Source organism: Mustela lutreola, chromosome 9 (assembly GCF_030435805.1).
Source record: "Mustela lutreola isolate mMusLut2 chromosome 9, mMusLut2.pri, whole genome shotgun sequence".
In the NCBI taxonomy this organism is placed as follows: domain Eukaryota; kingdom Metazoa; phylum Chordata; class Mammalia; order Carnivora; family Mustelidae; genus Mustela; species Mustela lutreola.
The window spans coordinates 103,044,631-103,067,616 of NC_081298.1; positions in this window are offsets into that span (position 1 = coordinate 103,044,631).

Sequence of the window (22,986 nt, forward strand, 5' to 3'; positions counted from 1 at the left end):
AGGAATTGGGTGTCTGGGGTATGGACATTGGGGAGGGTATGTGCTATGTTGAGTGCTGTGAGATGTGTAAGCCTGATGATTCACAGACCTGTACCCTTGGGGTAAATAATACATTATAAGTTAATAAGAGAAAGAAAGAAAGTAAAAAAAATTTTTTTTCAAGGAAATGAGATTATCATCTTTATTTGCATTTTTTTAAATAATAAAGTGCGTATATGATACACACTTACACATATTTATTATGCAACTCAATTTATTTATTCAATTATATTGTTTGATTTTAAGATGTACATATTATGGATACTGTAATTAATGCTCTGTGGGTACAAAGAAAATTTGATGTTAGTAGCAAATAATACTGGTTAACAAATTGTTGGGTGATAGGAAAATGTTTAAGATTTTAGAATCTAAACAATTATGCTAAGTATGAATTATATATGTATACTTATATTAATACCATTTTTTTACTCAAAAACAACAATAAAATATTTGTCCTCTATGTGGCAATGTGATAAATTTCTGTGCACTGTTATTCTAATAAGTGTAATAATATGAGAGGCAATTATATTAATTATATTAACTAAAATATCACACAGTCTAATAACTATAGAATAAAACAAAAAAGAGGATTTCCATTATATGGCCCATTAGATTGAGAAATGAGTATTTATTACTTTGATCTTTTTTTTAAATAAACAAAAGTAAATTGTATGGAAGAAACCTTTATATAAATTAAAATGTATTTTGGGTTTGTAGTTAATTATGGTTTGTTTATTGTAACAAATTCTCTATGAATATACATAAGCCTACATTTCCCATTATGGTATAATTATACAGTCATTAGAAGAAGGAAATCACTAATTAAATCAGCTATAAAAACTGTAGATCATCTGCTAAACCACTCAAACTAAGCCATGATATTTTAAAATATGACTCTTATAGGTTTTGAGGAGTTTAATATATATATATATTTTTAGCTTACTTATTGTTTAATTATAGGAAAATATGTCAGATGTTTGGCTTTGAGACCATTTATGCATAGTTTGAAACTGAATTTTGTGTTATAGAATTCAAAGTATGACATTTCAATATCTAAGTTGGTTTTTTTTTCCAGCCTTAACGTTTTCTAATTCTGAACTTCCATGTTTTCTTATAAAGAATTATTTATAATAAAATATTTAGCTTTTCACATTTTGTCCTCTCTATGTTAAATAGATTTTTTTTTAATATTTTATTTTTTTTATTTGACAGAGAGAGAAACAGTAAGAGAGGAGGCAGAAGCAGGGGGAATGGGAGAGGAGAAGCAGGCTTCCCAACAAGCAGGGAGCCCAATGCAGGGCTCAATCCCAGGACCCTGGGATCATGAGCTGAGCTAAAGGCAGACACTTAATGACTGAGACACCCAGATGCTCATGAAAATATTCTAATATCATTCCCCTTGCACTTACTAACTAGATTTTTTTAATTAATTGTTTTTATTAACATATAATAAATTATTTGCCCCAGGGGTACAGGTCTGTGAATCGTCAGGCTTACACACTTTACAGCACTCACCACATCACATACCTCCCCAAACATTATTATCAAATGCATATTTTCTCATCAGTACTGGGGGTGGGAGGGGGAAATCCCTTCTTACCATCTCAGTGTAATTTCCCAGGTGAGTAGTTGGGAGGTGTGTGGATGGGTGGGTGGGTGCATGTATTTGTATGTTGAATTATATTTTTAAAATACAGTGTTTCCAAGGAATCCAGCAAATTTCAAAACTAAAATCCGTCAATTAAATTTAATTCAAGAACTACTATGTATATACTTATATTATGTAGTGTACTTTATAGAGACATGATTATAACATACTCCTTATTTTCAAAGAGGTGATGGTCTCATAGGGAGGCATAAAACAAATATAACAATATCTATACTATACATAGGAATCTATCACAGAATATTTTCATAAAATTGGTCAGTGTTGGCGAGCTAAATATCATTTTGTGTCACAAAGATAGAACCCAAATTATCTTGTTCATCTCTGAAAATGAAGGAGTTATAGCAGCTCCTGACACATAGTAGGCAAATAAAAATATTTGTTAAGAGAAGAAAAGAATAGCTAAATGAACAAAACGTAAGTGAAGAAATTAGGAGTGGTATTTGGAGTCACTCAAATTACAGAATTTTGATATATGAGTTAATAAGAATGTTATTTGAATAATTTTTCTAGGAGAAAGTAACATCAATTTAAAATGGTTATAAAAAATACCTATTATAAATGTCTTAAGTTATTTCATCTGAGAGGTAAACAACCCTCATACTAAAATTCAAAGTAGAAAGTTTCCATATTGCATACTCAAATTCCCCATAATCTTAATTTCTAATTTTTTCTAAACTTCATAGTAAAGTATAGTAAAACATAGTGCTATAGAGTAAAGAAATATGGGCAGGTTTTTCAGGCATTATGAGGTATTGACTCTAATTTTATAGCATTCTAGGGGATTCTAAATCTCCCTGAGGTCCACAGATCTGAATGAGGGCTAATAGAAGTCCAGTAATAAATGTTATGTTGGCCTGAGTTCTTAGCTTAGTGGAGCCAGTGTGTTCAGAGACTGACTCTATATTTATCCAGTTCCTGGTGTATATCTGGGCTACAGACTGAATGGGATAGAATTACATTAATTCACTGAACCATGGGATGAGGGGATAACTATATTAGGAAGGTGCAAATGGATATTCCAAAAATTTCCTTCATCACCACATTATTACCTCAAAAGTAGTAGAGGTTTCTGCTTCTGCTAAAGACAGATTTACCATTTCACTTCAAACAACAACAACAAAATAAAACAATCATATGCAGGATACTGGGCACCAGATAATGAAAGGCAGTTATCCCTGAGAGATGGGAAATAAATGAGATAAGATGTAGGATTTGCCAACCACCTTAAGACTAGGTTGAAATGGAGCTGGAGAGATGAGGTGAGTCAGACTGGGTCCTTGTGTTGAGGAGGAGTTGATTGTCTGGTGAGCAGGGGGACTAGAGTTAACAGAAAGAGCACCAGAGAGGTGGGAACGGACATCTGGGATTCTGCAGAAGGTCCCATATGAGCATTCAGTTGAGTACTGATGAGTGAATGCATATACTACTATCAGAGTCAGAAAGACCCACCTGAGGGGATTAGAGGTAACAATTCCCAGTAGTCACACTGGGACTGTTCTCAGTATTTAGATTAGGAAAACTTGTAATTCATGGGGCATTATACAAGGAAGGTGCTACCTCAGAAGTGGACAATAATTAATCCTAGATTGAGCACTGCTCTAGACCCAACTAACAAGTCAAAAACTCTGAAAGAAGACTGCCTGGGTGGCTTAGTGGGTTAAGCCTCTGCCTTTGGCCCAGGTCATGATCTCAGAGTCCCAGGATTGAGTCCCACATTAGGCTCTCTTCTACGTAGGGAGCCTGCTTCCCCTTCTCTCTCTGCCTGCCTCTCTGCCTTCTTATGATCTCTCTCTCTCTGTCAAATAAATAAATAAAATCTTAAAAAAAAACCTCTGAAAGGATCAAACATATTTCACATTCATAAGGTTTGTCCCAGAATAAATCTCAACATTTAGAGGAATAATCATAACCCAAAAAGGTAAGATTTATGATATCTGCCATCCAATCAATATTACTTGGCTTAGAAAAAAAGTAGAGGGGTACCTGTGTGGCTCAGTCAGGTATGCATCTGACTTCAGTTCAGGTCATGATCCCAGAGTCCTGAGATGGAGCCCTGAATCAGACTCTCTACTCAGCAAGGAGTCTGCTTCTCATACCTCTGCTTCTCCCCCTGCTTATGCTCTCTCTCTGTCTCAAATAAAATCTTTAAAGAAAAAAGAAAAAAAAAAGTAGAAAAACTATAAGCCAAAATGAGGAGAAAAATCAATCAAAATTGAAACTAACCCATAACTAACTCAAATGTTAGAATTAATGGAGAAATACATTTAAAATTATGAAGACTGGGGGCACCTGGGTGGCTCAGTTGGTTGAGTGTTCAACTCTTGGTTTCAGCTCAGATCATGATCTCAGGTTAGTGAGATTGAGCAGTGTTGGGCTCTGTGTTCATCAGGAAGTATTCTTGAGAATCTCTGCCTATGCCCCTCTCCCAATCTGGGCCTCCCCTCTCTCTCAAATAAAGAAATCAATTATTAAAGAGTCATAAAAACTGTATTCCACATGTGCAAGTAGTTAATTAGAGGCAGGGAATATATAAAATTTCAGATAAAAAAGAGATGAAAACTGCAGTTTGTGAGGTGTAAACTACACTAATAGATTTAGTAGCATTTAGACATTGCAGAAGAAAACATCAGTGAGCTTGAAGACATGATAATAAGCATTATCCAAATGGAAAATGCACGTGCGCACGCGCGCGCACACACACACACACAATATTTTTTAAATAAACTGTGTATCAGTGAGCTGTAAGATAGCAGTCAAATATACGTGTAAAATAGTTCCTAAAACTGAAGATAAACAGAAAAAAAATTGAAGAAATAATTGCCAAAATTATTCCAAATTTAATGCAAGTTCCTGTAGAAAGGGAAAAGAACAACAATAAAACAGACAAACAAAAAGCCCTTTCCTCATCACCCTTCTAGGTTATCTGACTGGTACCTTAGAAATTAGAATGGTCAAAGACAGATTACCAAGGGAGACACAGAGTTTATTAACAAGTGCAGTGTGCATACCTGTGGGAGAAAATCAGTGATGAGTAACTCAAAAGGGTGGTTAGCACTTGGGCTTATCTAGCATCTCTCAAAAACCAAGAAGTTTGTAGAGAATTGATAAGACAAAGGAAAAGTGATTTGGGCTTTCAGGGGCAGCAAACTGTGAGGAAGTAGATAAACAGAGGAAACTCATGGAGTTTAAGGGTTATTTTAGTAAGGTTTGTTTGCAAATCCTTCTCAGTGCCACCTTTCCATTCTCTTCATGGCCATACTATTTCTCTGAGACAATTGATTAGAGAAGAAGGAAAATAAGTAAGGAAACTAATGGCTGAGAAGGCTGTGAGATGGATGAAAAGAAAAAGGTGGGACTTTGAAAACAGGAAAATATGACTTCATGTGGAGTAAACAACAGAGGGGAATTAAGAGAAACTGTCCAATGAATGTATATTAGGATATGTTACATGGTAGGGAAGAATCTAGGAAGTTACAGAAGTAGGGAGACAAATTAAGAATTCCTGAATCACATACACCCAATCCTGGATTGGCCACTTGGTGTCTTAGTTACCAGAACGAATAACTAAACCACTCTGAGTTTCAATTACTTCATGCTGAAAATAGAGATCATACTATCTACCTTGTAGGGAGATGGTCAGGTTATACATACATCTAACAATTATCATAACTAAATGTTTATGGAGTTAATAAGTTAGTAAGTTCCCAAGCACTGAGTGTTACATGTGTATTATTGAATAATTTATATCATCTTTACTACCATTTTACATATGTGTAATCTTCAACACATAAAGATTCATTCATTCATTTGCCAAACAAGCCAGGATTTAAACATAAGCAGCATGAAGCTAGATCCAGTCCCATTTTACTATCTCTTGTCACTACATACTTGTTTTATTAACCAAAGTTTTGGAAATGTTGTAATGAAAATTGTAGGTTTATTTGTTCAGTACCCAACTGGATACCATAGACTAAGAAACTAGTCTATGCACATTTAGCACAAAATGAAGGCAACATCAAAATAAGGTGATAGCTGAAACCATGGTCATATGGATGAGGCTTTTCAAAGAAAACCTGTAAAGTGTAATGAGGTCCGAACATAATTACTTAAGGAGTGACCACATCTAGGCTGTGAATGGAAAAACAGCCAAGAGAGGTATCTGGTTTGACAAAACACATTTGGTGAATAATAGCAAAAAAAATTGCCTTTTGTGTTTATTTTCCAATTAATTTGGCCTTTCTATATAGATGGCTTCTTATTATTTCAGTTGACCATTTTGCCATGCAGTTTGTCATCATTTGATTCATTTGAAGAACTAAATGCCTTCCCCACCACAACTATTTACAAGTGAAAAATATATGCCAATATTATTCTCACTTCAAGGAGCCTAATTAAAGTTCTGTTTTTTCCAAACATGCCTTGGTAAGACTTTTTATTTTCTAGTATAACAAAAACCCAAAACTTTCTAGTTTTCACTTATTTAGTTATCTAAGGATGATTTAGACCTACCAGATCGACTTGGCATTTCAGTGGTTATAAATAAGGCAAATGGGATCAGTAATGATTCCCTGGGTAATGTAGTAATAGTAAAAAACACTCTCCAGAGAACTATCTGTTGAAGTATTAACTTAAACGATAGATAATTATAAGCTCTGTCCTTGGAACAGTCTTCTCTTGCCAAAAGATAATTCAAAGAAAAAAGCTTGCCACATTCTTCTCAGGTCATAGCAGGGGTAATGTGCATGCTTCTCCAAATAAAACAAGCTTAGCATGAACAGGGCATCTAACATCATTATGCTGAGTTGTTTGTTCACGCTTTTAAACCTAGACAGCCTTGTGAATTCAGCTTCTCCAAGTGATTAGTTTAGAAACTTTTCTTTGGGGTGTTCCATTAAGGGTTTAGGGTTTAGTTCAGTTTCTCTCTCTGCTTTTACTAGGTTTGTGGGCAATTAATTTGACATATTTAGATTTCAGTTTCCTGTATATAAATTAGAGAAGATAATATTATATTTCTCGAGATGAGTTTTAAGATCAAAGGATAGTAGTAGAAATCTCTCTAAAATAGAAAATACACGATAATTATTATTAACATTTTATACTATAGTTTTTAAATTTTTTTTATTTTTATTTATTTATTTGACAGACAGAGATCACAAGTAGGCAGAGAGGCAGACAGAGAGAGAGGAAGGGATGTGGGGCTTGATCCCAGGACCCTGGGATCATGACCAGGACCCTGGGATCATGACCTGAGCAGAGGCTTTAACCCACTGAGCCTCTCAGGTGCCCCTTATACTATAATTTTAAGGACATCACTGAAAACCTAAATCTTAAGTAATTCATTTTCTTCATGTAGAGACAATGGAGAGAGATGATTTCACCCAAGGCTGTACATTTATTTAGTGCCAGAAAGTAGATGGAGGCCTAGTTTACTTGACCTAGAGCATAGTACCATCTTCAGTAATTCTGCATGATTTCTTTCTTTCTTTTGTTTTTTTTTAAGATTTAATTTTTTGGAGCAGTTCTAGGTTTATAACAAAAGTGAGAGGAAGGTATGGAGGTTTTCCATAAATTCCCTGCCACTCACTATACATGCAAAGCTTCCCACATTATCAATATTTCTTAGCAGAATAGTATCTTTTTTTAACCAATAATGGGTGTACGTTGATACAGCATATCTACTTTATATACTATACTATATGGATTCACCCTATTCCTTACTAAAAATTGATGCCCTTATATATTTTTAATTAAATTTCTTAAAAATCCCATTCAAAAAAAAATACAAGTAAATTATTTTAAAAAGAGATGAATGAGGCGCACCTGGGTGGCTCAGTGGGTTAAGCCTCTGCCTTCAGCTCAGGTCATAATCCCAGGGTGCTGGGATCGAGCCCCACATCGGGCTCTCTGCTCAGCGGGGAGCCTGCTTCCCTTCCTCTCTCTCTGCCTGCCTCTCTGCCTACTTGTGGCCTTTCTCTATGTCCAATAAATAAATAAAATCTTAAAAAAGAGAGAGAGAGAGAGAGAGAGAGATGAATGAAGCCTTTCTATATATTTCATAAAGTAAAAATCTTTGAAGAAAAAAGTTAATAGGGGTGCCTCGGTAGCTCAGTCAATTATGCATCTGGCTTTGGCTCAGGTCATGATCTCAGAGCCCTGGAATTGAGCCCCACATCTGGCTCCCAGCTCAGGGAAGAGACTGCTTCTTCCTTTGCTCTTCTCCCCATTAGTACTCTCTTTTTCTCTCTCTCAGATAAATAAATAGCATATATATTTTTTAAAAAAGAAAGAAATTAATGAAATTGAAAACATGTTTACCTAGATTTTCAGTCTGGAAGAACTGCATTAACAATATTGAACAATAAAAACAATTTAACACTTTTTTTTAAAATATTCACATAAAGCATTAACATCTTTAATATATAGGGAATATTTATAATTTTGTAATATAATAGATAAAAAGAAAATAAGCAAAGGACATTTACCCAGAAAATACATATTAACAACATTTTTTTTAAAGATTTTATTTATTTATTTGAGAGAGGGAGTAGAAGCTGGGGAGAGAGGCAGAGGGAGAGGAAGAAGCAGACTCCCCACTGAGAAGGAAACTGATGTGGGACTTGATCTTAGGACTCTGGGATCATGACCTGAGCCGAAGGCAGACGCTTTAACCAACTGAGCCACCAGGGGTCCCAACAACATATTTTAAAAACCTTTCCTTCCCTAATTAACAGGGGAATTTAAATAAAAATAAATGAACCTAAGATTAGAGTAATTATTCTTTTTCTAAAATGAGAACTAATAAAACAAAAGAGGGGAAAATCACAGAGAAGAGGAACATCCACGCAAATAATCCATTGTATAAAAATTAATAATATCTTAATGAAAATCTTTCAAGGTTATCTCATGGGGGTGGTGTGTGTGTGTCAATTTGCAGAAATGGCATAATATATGATAATATGTAAGTTGTTTTTGCTTTTATATATGTCATATCTACATATTTAGATATAAAGGAATTTTAACTGCAGAGGTTATTATGTTAGTTTTTCTTTGTAATTTCAAGTTTTTACTTAAATTCCAGTTGGTTAATATATAATGAAATATTAGTTTCAGGAGTAGAAATTAGTGATTCAGCACTTCCACACACTACCCAGTGCTCATCACAATTGCACTCCATCATATCTATCACTCATTTAACCCATCTTTGCTCATCTCCCTTCGAGCAACCCTCAGTTTGTTCTCTAGAGTTCAGAATCTTTTTTTTGGTTTGCCCTCTCTTTTTGTTTTTCCCCCATTTTCATCTGTTTTGTTTCCTAAAATCCACATATGATTGAAATCATATGGTATCTGTCTTTTTCTGACTGAATTATTTCACTTAGCATAAGTGCAGTTCAGGAGCAAGGATTCTTTTTACTGCTTTTACCAATACAGGGCACTGTTGATGTGAATGTTACAGCCAAGTTATTAAGCTTACCTTTGCATCTAATAATAATGGATTAAGGTAAAGACCCCATATTCAACACTGGGAGAATTTGTCTTTCTGAAGAAAGCTTTAAAGTTTGATCAAGAAGCTTTGAAGTTTGATCAGAAAATGCAAAATATTTAGCAAATATTTCACATTTTTAGTATATTTTTTCTTTTCTTCAACTTGTTAATATTCATAATCATGCTTAAATCGAGAGGTTATTAACATTGTCTTGTGAATTTTTTCTTTTAAAATTTTAAGTAGCCAATTGACAATCTGCCTTCAATTCATCTTCACAAGATATGAAATATCTTCAAACCAGACTTTTTTCTTCAAAGATTGATTATCTAAATAAAATGAAATAACTAAAACTTGGGTTTTTCAGAGATTATATTAATATTTTGAATTTAATACTCCAAATAATTTTACAAAGACTAGAATTGTAATACAATCTTCATTATTCTATTTCATAAAATCATTTAAAATATTACAAATACATTTGGTTCAAATACTGTGTTCTTAAATGTACAGTTACTATATCTTGTTGATATTCATGTTAACTTATTTATCTATTTATTATGAAAGTAGTAATATATTTTATTACTTTTTAAATTTAATTAACTAGTTTTTAGTTTAAGAATTATTTTCAGTGCAACATTTTATATGTGTAATAAAATATATTTGTAATATAACTGATGGAAATTCTAAGCAAATGCTAATAAGGAGATGTTTTTACTCTCCATTGTATTTAAGATACTTTATTTGAAAATGAATATTTACATATTTTGTTCAAAAACAAAAAAGGCTTATTGCCATTACTGATATTATAATGACTAGATATGATCATATGCACCCAACCCTATAATCTTTGTTCAGACACAATATTCAACAATGAGAGAAATGAGAGTGATTAGCTCTCTGAATGGGCAGACACTGGAGAAGAATCCATAAAGCAGAATTTAGCCAAATAGTGAGACCAACACCTAAACTTGATGTAAACAATTACTTGACTTCAATAGTCTTGCCCATTTAGACCAAAAATTTTTAAATAGTTCTAAATGTATAATTCTATGTTATTAATTAATAATAGTTTGAATACATACTACTTTCAGGAATTAAATGGGATGGGCCACCAAATTATAGTTGCAATAATGATTTTAATTTCTATAGGGTGAACCTTGGCTATGCCAGAACCCTTTGAGAATCCTGCCATGAATCCAACTTATGAGCAATTCTTACTTAAGACCTATTCTTGTACCTGTACTTCTGTTTATTTGAGATGAGGAAAAGCGTATCAGGGTTAAGAGATGTCAAAAGATTGAATATATTTGGATCATTCTGGAATAAAAGTAGAATAGAAATCATCCCTGTGCCATGTCTTCATCTCCTTCAGAAATGGCCTGACTCTGTTGTTTAACTTTAAAGGTCTACCTTGCATACTCTTTAGAGAGATCTTATATTTTATCTAATATGAGTACTGATGTAATAATTCAGCGTTATCTTGGCAAGTTATCTAGCCACTCTTCCCTGCTACGGTTGGATCATCTGTAAAATGGAAATGAGAATGGTATCCATTGTAAAACTACTTTCCTAGTTTCAAAACTACTGACTTTTCTAAGGTCTCATTAAGCAGATGATGATGGTGGTGTTGATCATGGTGATGGTGGTGATGAGGATCATTATTATAATTCACAAATGTTCTGTCATTGAAAGAGCTGTATCTAGTCCTCACTTTTTCAACTGGATTCAAAATTTCACCAAATTACAAGTTAAGGAATTTGTAAATGTGGTAGGCAGAATGATGTCCCCTTAAAGATATCAATGCTCTAATTCCTAGAACCTGAAATCATCTAGAATTTGTTACTTACATGGTAAAAGAGACTTTGCAGATGTGATTAAAGTTAAGGAACTTGAGATGGGAAAAATCCTGGTTTATCCTGGTGAGCCCAAGCAAAGCATATAAATCCTTAAAAGTTAGAGAAACTTTCCTGGCTATGGTTAGAGAAAGACATGTGTTGACAGAAGCAAGATCATACAGTTTACATTGTTAGAGTTCAGCTCCTTGTTGCTGGCTCTACAGATGGGAAAGGGGAACAAATCAAAGAATGCAGAGGCATCTCAAATCTAGAAATGGCAAGGGTATGAATGTTCCTCTAGAAACTCTAGAAAGGAACAGTTTTGACAATACCTTGATTTTAGCTTAGTGAGACTTGCATTGCACTTCTAACCTACATAACTATAAGTTGATCTGTGTGTGTGTGTGTGTGTGTGTGTGTGTGTTTTATGTCACTAAGTTTGTGATAATTCTTATTGGTATCAGTAGAAAATGATTACAGTGAACAAAAAAGTGAAGTGGGGGTATTCCTTGAGATCTGCCCCTGGGTATCCAGGGTTTGGTCCTGGTTTATACAAATACTTTTTGGAATTCTGATAATGAACAATTCTATTAGTCAGTATGCCAGAGAAATAGAACCAACAGAAAATACATACAACATTTTGTTTATTGTTTGTTTGTTTATTATGAGACATTAGCTCACACAATCACATAAGGCTGAAAAGTTCCACACTCTGCTTTTTGCTGTCTAGAGACCCAAGAAAGCCAGTGGTGTAATTTAGGTTCAGTCTGAAGTCGTGAGAATCATGGGAGTCAGTAGTGTGAATCCTAGTCAGAGAACAGAAGTCTGAGTCACAGATAATACCATTAGTTAGAAGAAGGGGCAAACTCTCCCTTCCTCTGCCCTTTGTTCTATTCAGGCCATTAGTTGGTTGCTAATGACCACCCACACTGAAGAGGCCTGTTCAAATGCTAATTTCATCCATAAACACCTCAATGGATATATGCAGATACAATGCTAAGGCAATAATCTGAGCACCCTGTATCCTAGAGAAGTTGGTACTTAATATTAACCATTACAGCTATCCAGAGGGATGAAGTCAGAACAGAATTGATAGTCAGGAAAGAGAGACACAATGTTACTGTAAAAAGGCCTTAGTCACATACATGCAGAGAGCAAAGAATGGAAAGTGAAATAGAAGCAGTGCATTGGAAGATTTTACCTAAAGAGACAAAATCTAGAATTCCTGTAGAAAATCACTATTGGCATAAAAGCATTGCTGAATGAGAGCAGGAATAGAAGCAAGGCAGGTAAGTAATTTTGGATGGTATTTTATCAAAGCAATGTATAGAGGTTGGTGTATTGGCTTGCTAAACCAAGTGAATCTAACTAGAGACAGTATTAACTTTAGTAAATGGAATATCCCGATCCCTCATAAATAGTTACTTCCTTTCCTCATAGGGACTAAATAAACACTGAAATTTATTCCTTCCATTTCTTGCCTGCTCTGCTACTTTCAGATTTTCCATTCTGCTATGTTATGCACAGAACAAGTAAGTAAACCAGCTCAAGTGACCTGCAGAGAAGACCCATCATGATCAGTGAATATATTCTCCTTGATGTTCCCAACACATACAAACACAGTATGGTGAAATTCTGAATAATTCATCATAATCAATATTCTGTGTTTTCGGCTAAAGGCAAGGTTACAAGACAGGTAACAAGGGCAGTCATCAAAGAGTGCTTTTCGTACATGAAATGAAAAGATGGTTGTTGAAATATAGCCTTGCTAACATGCTGGGAATGTTCAGAGACCAAGTAAATACACCTAGAGTTGATGTACATCAACTATAGGTCAGCCTCTCTTGCAGGCTGCAAAAACCAGAACTTGTTTAAGACTACTGTTTCCATAGAAACTATAGATTACTGCAGTTGTCAACTTTAAGATTGCCTTGAAAACTCCGTGTTAGAAATAGGTTCCATATAAAGTTGAGACTATTTTGAAAGAGCATACATTTTAAGATTTTTTAAAGTACAAACAGCTGTTCTGTCTTTTGGCAATTCTATAGCCTAAATATCTCCCCTGTCTCTTCTCTACCTTTGTCCCCAACACAGTCACAACCAAAATAATCTCATTTGTGCTCATCATCTAACCAGACCCCCTGTATCTATACTTTTCCCTGCCTAACTAATAAATAGATTTTGAAAAAAATTTATATTTCTAATGGAAGTACAGGTGACATACAATGTTAGTAAATATTACTTTTAGGTATGCAGCATAGTGATTCAACAATTCTGTACATTAGTCAGTGCTCACCACCATAAGTGTAATCAACATCTGTCACCATACTGTATTATTATTGACTAAGTTCCCTTCACTATACTTTTCATTTGTTTGATTGATGTATTTTATAACTAGATGTTTTTGTACCTTTTATTCTCCTTAACCTATTTCACCCATCCCTGCCGATCTACCTCCCCTCTGTCAACCACCAGTTTGTTCTCTGTATTTAAATCTCTAGTGTTTGGTTAGTTTGGTTCTCTTAGGTGCCATATGTAAACAAAATCATATGGTATTTTTTTCTATCTGAATTAATTTCACTTACAATACTTTCTAGGTCTGTCTATATTATTGCAAATGGTGAGATCTCATTTTTTGTGGCTAAGTAATATTCCATTGTATACATGTATCACATCTTCTATATTTGTTCATCTATCCATAGACCCTTGGATTGCTTCCATATCTTGTTTAATGTAAATAATGCTGCAATAAACATAGGGATGTATGTGTCTTTTCAAATTAATGTTTTCATTTTCTTTGGGTAAATATCCAGTAATATAATTCGATCGTATGGTATTTTTTATTTTTTATTTTTTGAGGAACTTCCACTTGTTTCTCACAGTATTTGCACCAATTTACATTTTCACAAACAGTGCACAAGGGCTCCTTTTTTTCCATATCCTCTCCAACACTTGTTATTTCTTGTCTTTTGATATTAGCCATTCCAACAGATGTGAGGTGGTATCTCATTATCATGTCAAATGGCATTTCCCTGATGATTAAGGATGTTGAGCATCTTTTCATGTCTGTTTGCTATCTGTAAGTCTTGTTTGCCAATATGTCTATTTAGGCCTTCTGTCCATTTTTAAGTCAGATTATTTAGTTTTTTGGTGTTGAACTGTATAAATTCCTTATATATTTTGGGTTTAACCCCCTTATCAGATATATCATTTGCAAATACCTTCTTCCATTCGGTAGGTTGCTTTTTTGTTTTGTTGATAGTTTCCTTTGCTGTGTAAGAGCTTTTTATTTTGGTGTAGTGCTAATGGTTTATTTTTTGCTTCTATTTCCCTTGACTGAGGAGATAAATCCATACATATGCTGCTAAGACCATGTCTAAGAGATTCCTGCCTATAAAAAGTTTTAGATGTTTTAGAAGTTTTATGGTTTCAGTTCTCACATTTAGATCTTAATCCCTTTTAGATTATTTTTATGTATGGTATAAAAAAGTGATCTAGTTTCATTCTTTTTCATGTAGCTGTCCAGTTTTCCCAGCACCATTTATTGAAAAGACTGCCTTTTCCACATTGTATATTCTTTCCTCATTTGTCATATATTTGTTGACCATATAGACATGGGTTTATTCCTGGGTTCTCTATCTGGTCGCACTGTTGTATGTTTCTTTTTGTGCTGGTACCACACTGTTTTGAGTACTATAGATTCTTGAAATCTAGGATTGTTAGCTCCAACTTTGTTCTTTCTCAAGATTGGTTTGGCCGTTTGAAGTCTTTTGTGGTTCCATACAAACCTGAGGATTATTGATCCTAGTTCAGTGAAAAATGTTATTGGTATTTTGATAGGGATTGAATTGAATATAAGTTGCTTTGGGTAGTATGGACATTTTAACAATATCAGTTCTTCCAACTGTGAGCATGGAATATTTTATCATTTGTGTGTGTCATCTTGAATTTCTTCTTTCATCAATGTCATATGTTTTTTGGAACACAATTCTTTCATTTCCTTGGTTAAATTTATTCCTAAGTATTTTATTCTTTTTGGTATAATTGTAAATGGGATTGTTGTAGTAATCTCTCTTCTTCTGATTTCATTATTCACATCTAGAAATTTAATAGATTCCTATGTATTTATTTTGTATCCCATAACTTTACAGAATTCATTTACTAGTTCTAACAGATGTTCTTTTTTTGGTGGAATATTTAGGTTTTTCTAGATACGATATTGTTTCATCTGCAGATAGTGACAGTTTTACTTCTTCCTTACCAATCTGGATGCCTTTTATATTTTTTTCTTACAATGCTACAACTAGTACTCCCAACTAGGAAAAAAAAAAAAAAAGAATAAAAAATTAGTAATCTTAAACAAGGAAACAAACAAGACTTTAAAATGTCCTACTTTAAACTATTAATGCTTCCTCATTTTTATGAAAGTAATTATCAAAATCCTTCTTAGCTCATTATATGTCCTATGTATTCTACCTCTGCCTTCTGGTATATTTCTTTTCTACCTTCTTTTCATTTTTGTGGCATTCTAATTAGAAATCATTTAGTTTTCCATCTTGCCATACTCTCTTCCAAATGAAAGTTTTTGCATACCAGTCGCCCCACCTGAAAAGTCCTGGCCCTTCCTAAACAATCCTGCTTTCACCTTTTCTTGGTTGTCTTCTAGTTATTCTTCAGATTTCCATGTGTCAGTTCCTCAGGAAAACCTATCCTGACTCCTCAGAACAGGTAAAAGTGTTTAGAAAATTTCTTCAACAAATGAAGTGTTATAATTGAATTGTATACATTAGCAATAAATGATACACTAAATTAGAAAGTTGCTCTGTAATGTAATTATTTTCTATTTTGATTTATATTTTTGAAAACTTTTATTTATTTAACTTTTTCCTTGTGCAACTTTATTCAGAAGTATTCATTAATAAGCTACATAGAATTTACTATTACACATTCTTAATTAGAAGAATTTGAATTCTTTAATGAAGGGATCAAAAAACTAAGATATAATATGTGAAATAAAATATATGCTATAGTTAATATATGTTAGTAATAAATATATATCATAAGTTGACTTACCATTAACCAAGTTGTTATAGAAATAGGTAATTCTAAGTTTCTAGAGTTAGAAAAAAATCTCATGATCATGTAGAGTCATCCTGCTATTTACTATAGATATCATGGCATGTTATCAACTTGGCCTTGAGAATTTTCTCTCATGAGATTTTGCTGGTGGCGCTAATGAGAAAAATTAATTTTAAATACTGAATCAAATCTGCCCTTCTATAATGTCTAGTTAACGGTCCTAATATGGCTGTCTCACTACATGTCATAACTTAAATAAGTCTAGGAGATAGCAATACTTGAAATAACTGAAAACACAGATATTTTTCCTCCAGTGTGTCTTTTCGTTTCTAGTCTAAAAACTTCTTATGTCTTCCAAACTACCTTCCTAAATGATATTATTTTGGTCAAAGTTAGTTTTACAAGAGAGTATCTTGAAATGAATTTAAGGTACTCGAAAGCGTTATAGCTATTCATTATTCAGGTGATAATATATTTTTTATACTCTGTATTAGGGGACATCCCCTAATTAGTTAGTTAATGGTAATCAAATTGCCATGTACAAGTTGCTAATTTTGTGTCATCATCACAATGTACATGTTGCAAATATTATATATTGTGATATTAAATTCACTTATATTCTCTTTTGCTTATTTTTAAGTTCTACTGCAGAACATTCTTTTCTTTTTCAATTTTTATGTTGTTAGATTTGATGATTATCAAATATTTGGATATTTGAAAGTTACAGGGTTGTTGTTTTTTTAATTTACTCTATTTGTGTGTCACCTTTGAACCATATTCTTTAAATTACTGCCTATTAAAAGAAAATGGCAGGGGAAATTGACCAAGACATGTGTTGACCAATACATATATATTTAAAATTAACCACTTTTAATTAAGATCCTTGTTTTAATCTTTACAGATAATGAGTAGCTAAATTAGCCCTTAATACCCCATTTCCTTGAATTAGGTAACAAATATATTAGTGTGTATCTGTGCATTACAGATTGTTTTCCATTTATTAGCTCATCTATACTATGTGCTCCTGTGCTATATAATTTAAATTTGTTAAAATCTCCGTGACTATTAGAAATGTTTTGGCTGCCATTTTGCTGTTAGGTTATGAACTGAACCACAAATACAAATTAAAACAATGCTGATGCTCTTTAGTTGTATACATTTTTTCTCCAAATCTGTCTGCTCTTAAACTCTAATGACACAAATACCCATAAAACAGGGCAATTGAGCTCAAGTGGAGACTTCATGTGGTCAATTAAGTGGGAAGTTGTTTTTTTTTTTTTTTTTTTTGAAGCTTTTAAATATCCTTTAGCTGATAATGTTTTATTAAAGGGGTTATTTTACTTTTCATGGTTGAAATATTTCTGGGCTTTTAAGTCATATTTGGTCCTTAAGGGCTCCTTGGAGAAAATGAGTGACCTTTATCATCAAAGCACTACATAAGAACACCATTGGCATAACTGTATTATCATAAAGCAAATTTAGAAACCAGATTTCTAAAAGGGCATGGAATTGGCATAATGGAAAAGGCCAAGTGTGAGTCATTGTGGAATTTTCCCATGTATTAAAGAGAATGCGGATCAACTGGAGTGGGACCAATTTCCTCTTTTAGAAATCTGTAGCAAATTGAGCATGAGATTATGAGGATAGGATATCATTGCAGAGGCCACACACCAGCCATACATACAGATTATTGTGGAGTAAACCTTCTTCTACAGATAATAACAGGTCAGGGCTGATTGAATCCATTCTAAACATTTCCTAGCCTCCCCTCATGACCAGTCTGTGAGGTAAAACACAGTTGATTATTGAAGATAATATTTAAGTCACTTCCATGTGGATACCAAGCACACAGTTATAGGAAAACAATATGATACTTTTATACCAAAAAAACAAAGAACTCTTGGCAATAATTTAATATCACTTGAAATACATAAAATGTAACACAACATAATATAAGGGTTGGTATAGCACAGATAAATAAGTTAATATCTTGCTTTATCCTTTCTAAGGAACCCAAGCTGTATACACACATGCGCACAGAGAAGGTCAGAAATACAACCTCAAAATGTCAGTCTGATTTCTAATGTGCCTACAATTACCAAGATTATGGAATATTTTTAATGATACATAGTATTTCTTTGGCATTCTCACTCATTGCTTCTAATTTGATGCTATCACAAACAGATCTGCTACAACCTTTATGCTGTGACCTTAATCATGTGAGCATTTGTGTTTGCTACCATATCCAGCAGTGGATTTGATGGGTCTTAAGTATACCTAATTTAACTATGTGCTACCAGGTTATTGTGACACGTTTATTTTTTCAGTCACAGCAAAAAAAAAAAAAAGGTCTACTTTCCCACTTACAGGCCATGCTAAACATTTGGACAGGTGCATTTTTAATTTAATTTCTATATATCTTATTCATTAGTGAGGTTGATCATCTTTTCAAATACTTGTTAGTCACATACTTTTCTCTTCAAAATGCCTATTAATTGTTTTTTTAAAATTCACAATCCCCCACTTTTATTTCTGTTGTCTGGTCATTGTTCTTTTTATATTTGTGATAAAATCAGTTGCTTACTGATACTGACAAAAAAATTTTTGCAATCTATATCTGTTAATTTTCCTTATAATATTATCTTTTTAAGCTTAATTTGTTAGATTCTCACATATAATGTATACTTTTCCATATTTTTTTTAAGAAAATTCTAAACCCATGGTTACAAATATATTTTCTAAAATTTCAGGATTTGGCATTTTAGCTTATTGTTTTACATTGTTCTTACTTTTATATATCTGACGTACAATTTATATATTGTGAGGAAAGATATTATTCTTAATATTTTTATTATCTTTAATTGAAATTCTGACATTTCTAATTAGGTGCTGTTTTTAATTTGTAATATTGGCCATTTGTATTTTATTAGTTTTTAGATTGACCTACTGTTACTTTACCTATGATATTTTTATTATTTCAGAGAAAAATCAAAATCATTTGGCTTTATCGAGCCTTTCTTTTACTTTGTTTTATAGTAAATTTGTGTTTCTAACACAAATTTGTGTTCCTAACAATTAGAAGTTTGTGTTCCTAACAATTAGATCTGTATTTTATATTTTCATAGGATCTTATCCTTTTTTCTCTTTTCTTTGTATTCTTGATATTGGATGCCTACTTTTAAAATGTCCACCATTTTAAAGCATAATATAATCATTTAAGGCTGAGAGATTTTTTTCTCTTTGAATTTTCTTTGAATTACCACTTTAGCTAAATCCCCTCCAAAAGTTTCTATTTATTATTTTATTATTTTAATGTTTTGTTCAGTATAAAAGAGTAAATTTACATAATCATTTTTGTGGCCTATTAAATATCCAAGTGTATGTTGTTGAGCTCTAAACTTTTCTCTCTTTTTGTAATTAGTTTCTTTGATTTTTTTTTTTTTTAGAATTCTTGAAGTAAATTGTAAAATGTTTCCATTTTGAAGATGTTCCATAAACAACCAAGAAGGTGTATTTCTAAGTGTAGTATGTAGGATTCTACTTATTTCTGTTAATCAAGATGGTAATTATATTGTGTAGATATTTCCCATACTCTTTAAACCATTTTGTTTGCTATTATTTGCAGACGTATATTATAAAACTCTATTTTTTTTTTGCTTTTTATATTTAGACTTTTTACATTTGGACAAATAAACACAAATATTTATTTGTAATTGTAATTATATGAGGTTAATGTAATTATAAGTACATATATATATATTTAATATTATTGATTTCTTATTCTTGGCTTATATTATTTTGCTAGTCAAGTTTTTGTTCAGTTTTTCTTCTCTATAACATCATACATTTGAGTGTATTTTATCATTTCTAGACATACATAAATTTCTATTGCTGAGTTCTACTAAGAAAACTTTTCTTTTTTAAATCAAGTGACAATTTGTATAAGTGTAGTCATAAATAATATGTGTTTCTTTTTATTTTTGGAATGCAGGAATTTTTATATGAAATCATCTTGTTTATTAGAAAGTTCATAAGTTTTATATTTTTGTCAATTTTTTGTCAGTTTGCTTCATCAGCTTCTGAAAGAGATATGCTAAAACATTATGCTCTTATTTGGTATGTCTTCCCACAGATGGATTAGTTTTGATTTGTGCTTTGAAACTTGAGTCTTCTTAAGTACATATCAATTCATGATATTTCTTATTTGTTGTTTACTCTTTTCAATATTGTATAGTGTCCTTCTGTCTCAATCAAAGTCAAGAGGAAAGAGACTATATACTCTAGCATCACTGAAAATAAACTTATTTACAAAGACAACTAATGGCAGAGAAAACCTAAGGGATAGTATAGGAACCCAGAGTCAAAAGAGGACCTTAAAATATAGGAGATGATGGGAAGAAGTAGAAGAGATTGCACTATTTGCATTCAGGAGGCAAAGCCCAGCATATTCCCCTTCGAGTGATCACCTGGCTTCATTCTTCTTCCCCCCTTCAATTTTCCAGTTTCCCCTTTCCCCAAAGTCAACCAGAAACCACTATTATTGCTGAACTTTCTGAGAACTTCCAGGTGGACTTTGCTGTCATAATTATGACACTGGAAGTATCGGGGTCATCATAGTGATTCTATATTTATTAATTAATTCTGTCAGCTATGTATTTTGCAACTAAGTAACTATGGAAAACATTCATAGTTCCATCAGATGTCCTATTAAATATGCTAGAACCATAATGTGATCAATGACCTAACCTCCTTAAATCTCTCCTGGTGAACCACACTCTCATTTCTGGTCTCCAGAGATCAGTAAAAGTTCACAGTTAATATCTAATAATTCCTGGAAGATCTTATTAGTTTTTCTCTACCTAGTATATCAGTGAAGATGCCTTTTGGGAAGGACTGGAGAAGATTTATAGTATATACCGGAGGGTACACTAAAAAAAACTTAATAAAATAGATCAGGAATACTAAGCAGTTGACTCTCGGTCTATGAATTGGTCGGTGAACTGAGGTATGAAAAGATTGTGTGAATCTCTACATCAGCGATTTCAGTTAGATTTCTCTCCAGTTCTCCAGGAGACCTCAATGTTATTCTCCTATATATAAATACATAGAATCTTGGCAAGCTGCTCATTATTTCATTCCTAGAAATCTTTTCTTTTTTTTTTTTAAGATTTTATTTATTTATATGTCAGAGAGAGAGTGAGAGAGAGCGAGCAAGAGCGAGCACAGGCAGACAGAGTGGAAGGCAGAGTCAGAGGGAGAAGCAGGCTCCCCGCGGAGCAAGGAGCCCGATGTGGGACTCTATCCCAGGACGCTGGGATCATGACCTGAGCCGAAGGCAGCTGCTTAACCAACTGAGCCACCCAGACGTCCCCGAGAAATCTTTTCTTATTTGCTTTTAGTTTTTAAACTTACATTTTACTTTGTAATGCTGGATGCCATTATTGTGTTACATTTATTAACATACTCTAACAGCTGATGTATTTTATTTATTTATTTATTTATTTATTTATTTATTTTATTCATCATGATGAATTTACTTTTTAATCCTCATCCCCAATTTTCCCCTGTCCCTTCAACTGCCTCCCCTCTGGTAACATCAGTTTTTTCTCTATAGTTAAGACTACATTTCTTAGGGGTTTTGTTTGTTTGTTTGTTTCTTTTTTTTTTTTTTCTTCTTTGCTCATTTGTTTTGTTTCTTAAGTTCCACATATGGGTGAGGTCATACAATATTTGTCTTCCTCTGACTGATTTATTTCCCTTAGCATTTTACTCTCTAGTTCCATCCTTGTCATCACAAATAGAATTATTTCATTCTTTTTTAAGACTGAATAATATTCCATTGTGTGTGTGTGCGCATGCGTGTGTGTGTGTATACATATACATACACTACCTCTTCTTTATCCATGCCTTTATCGATGGGCACTTGGGCTGCTTCCATAGTTTGGCTATTGTGAATGATGCTACAATAAACATACAGAGTATATGTATCCCTTTGAATTCGAGTTTTTGTATTTTCAGGTAAATATCCAGTAGAATGATTACTGGGTTATAGAGTAGTTCTATTTTTAATGTTTTGAGGATCCTCCATATTGTTTTCCACAGTGGCTGCATCAGTTTGCATTCCCAACAACAGTGCAGGATGGTTCCCCTTTCTCCACATCTTCACCAGCACTTATTGTTTCTTGTGTTGTTGATTTTATCTATTCTGATAAGTGTGAGGTGATATCCCATTATAGTTTTTATTTGAGTTCCCTGGTGATGAGGTAAGATATAAGAATCTCTTCATGTGTCTGTTGGCCTTATGTCTGTCTTATTTGGAGAAATGTATGTCCATGCCTTTTTCCCATTTTTAAATTGGATTATGTGGGGTTTTGGTGGTTTTTTGCATTAGATCTTTATATATTTTATTTTTTTTTTTAATTTTATTTATTTATCAGAGAGAGAGAGGGGGAGAGAGCAAGCACAGGCAGACAGAATGGCAGGCAGAGGCAGAGGGAGAAGCAGGCTCCCTGCTGAGCAAGGAGCCCGATGTGGGACTCGATCCCAGGACGCTGGGATCATGACCTGAGCCGAAGGCAGCTGCTTAACCAACTGAGCCACCCAGGTGTCCCTAGATCTTTATATATTTTAGATACTAACCCTTTATTGGATATTCCATGTGCAGAATCTTCTCCCATTCAGTAGGTTGCCTTATAGTTTTATTTATTTTTTTTCACTTAACCATTCAACAAGATCCCTAAGAATCAAAATAATCAGAGCTATCTGTTTTCATAATCTATAGTTGTAATTATACTTATCTCCTCTATGATGGATAAGCAACAATACTACCTGGACTCTGCTACTCTGGGATCCAATTATTCCCACTAAGATTAGAACTAAAA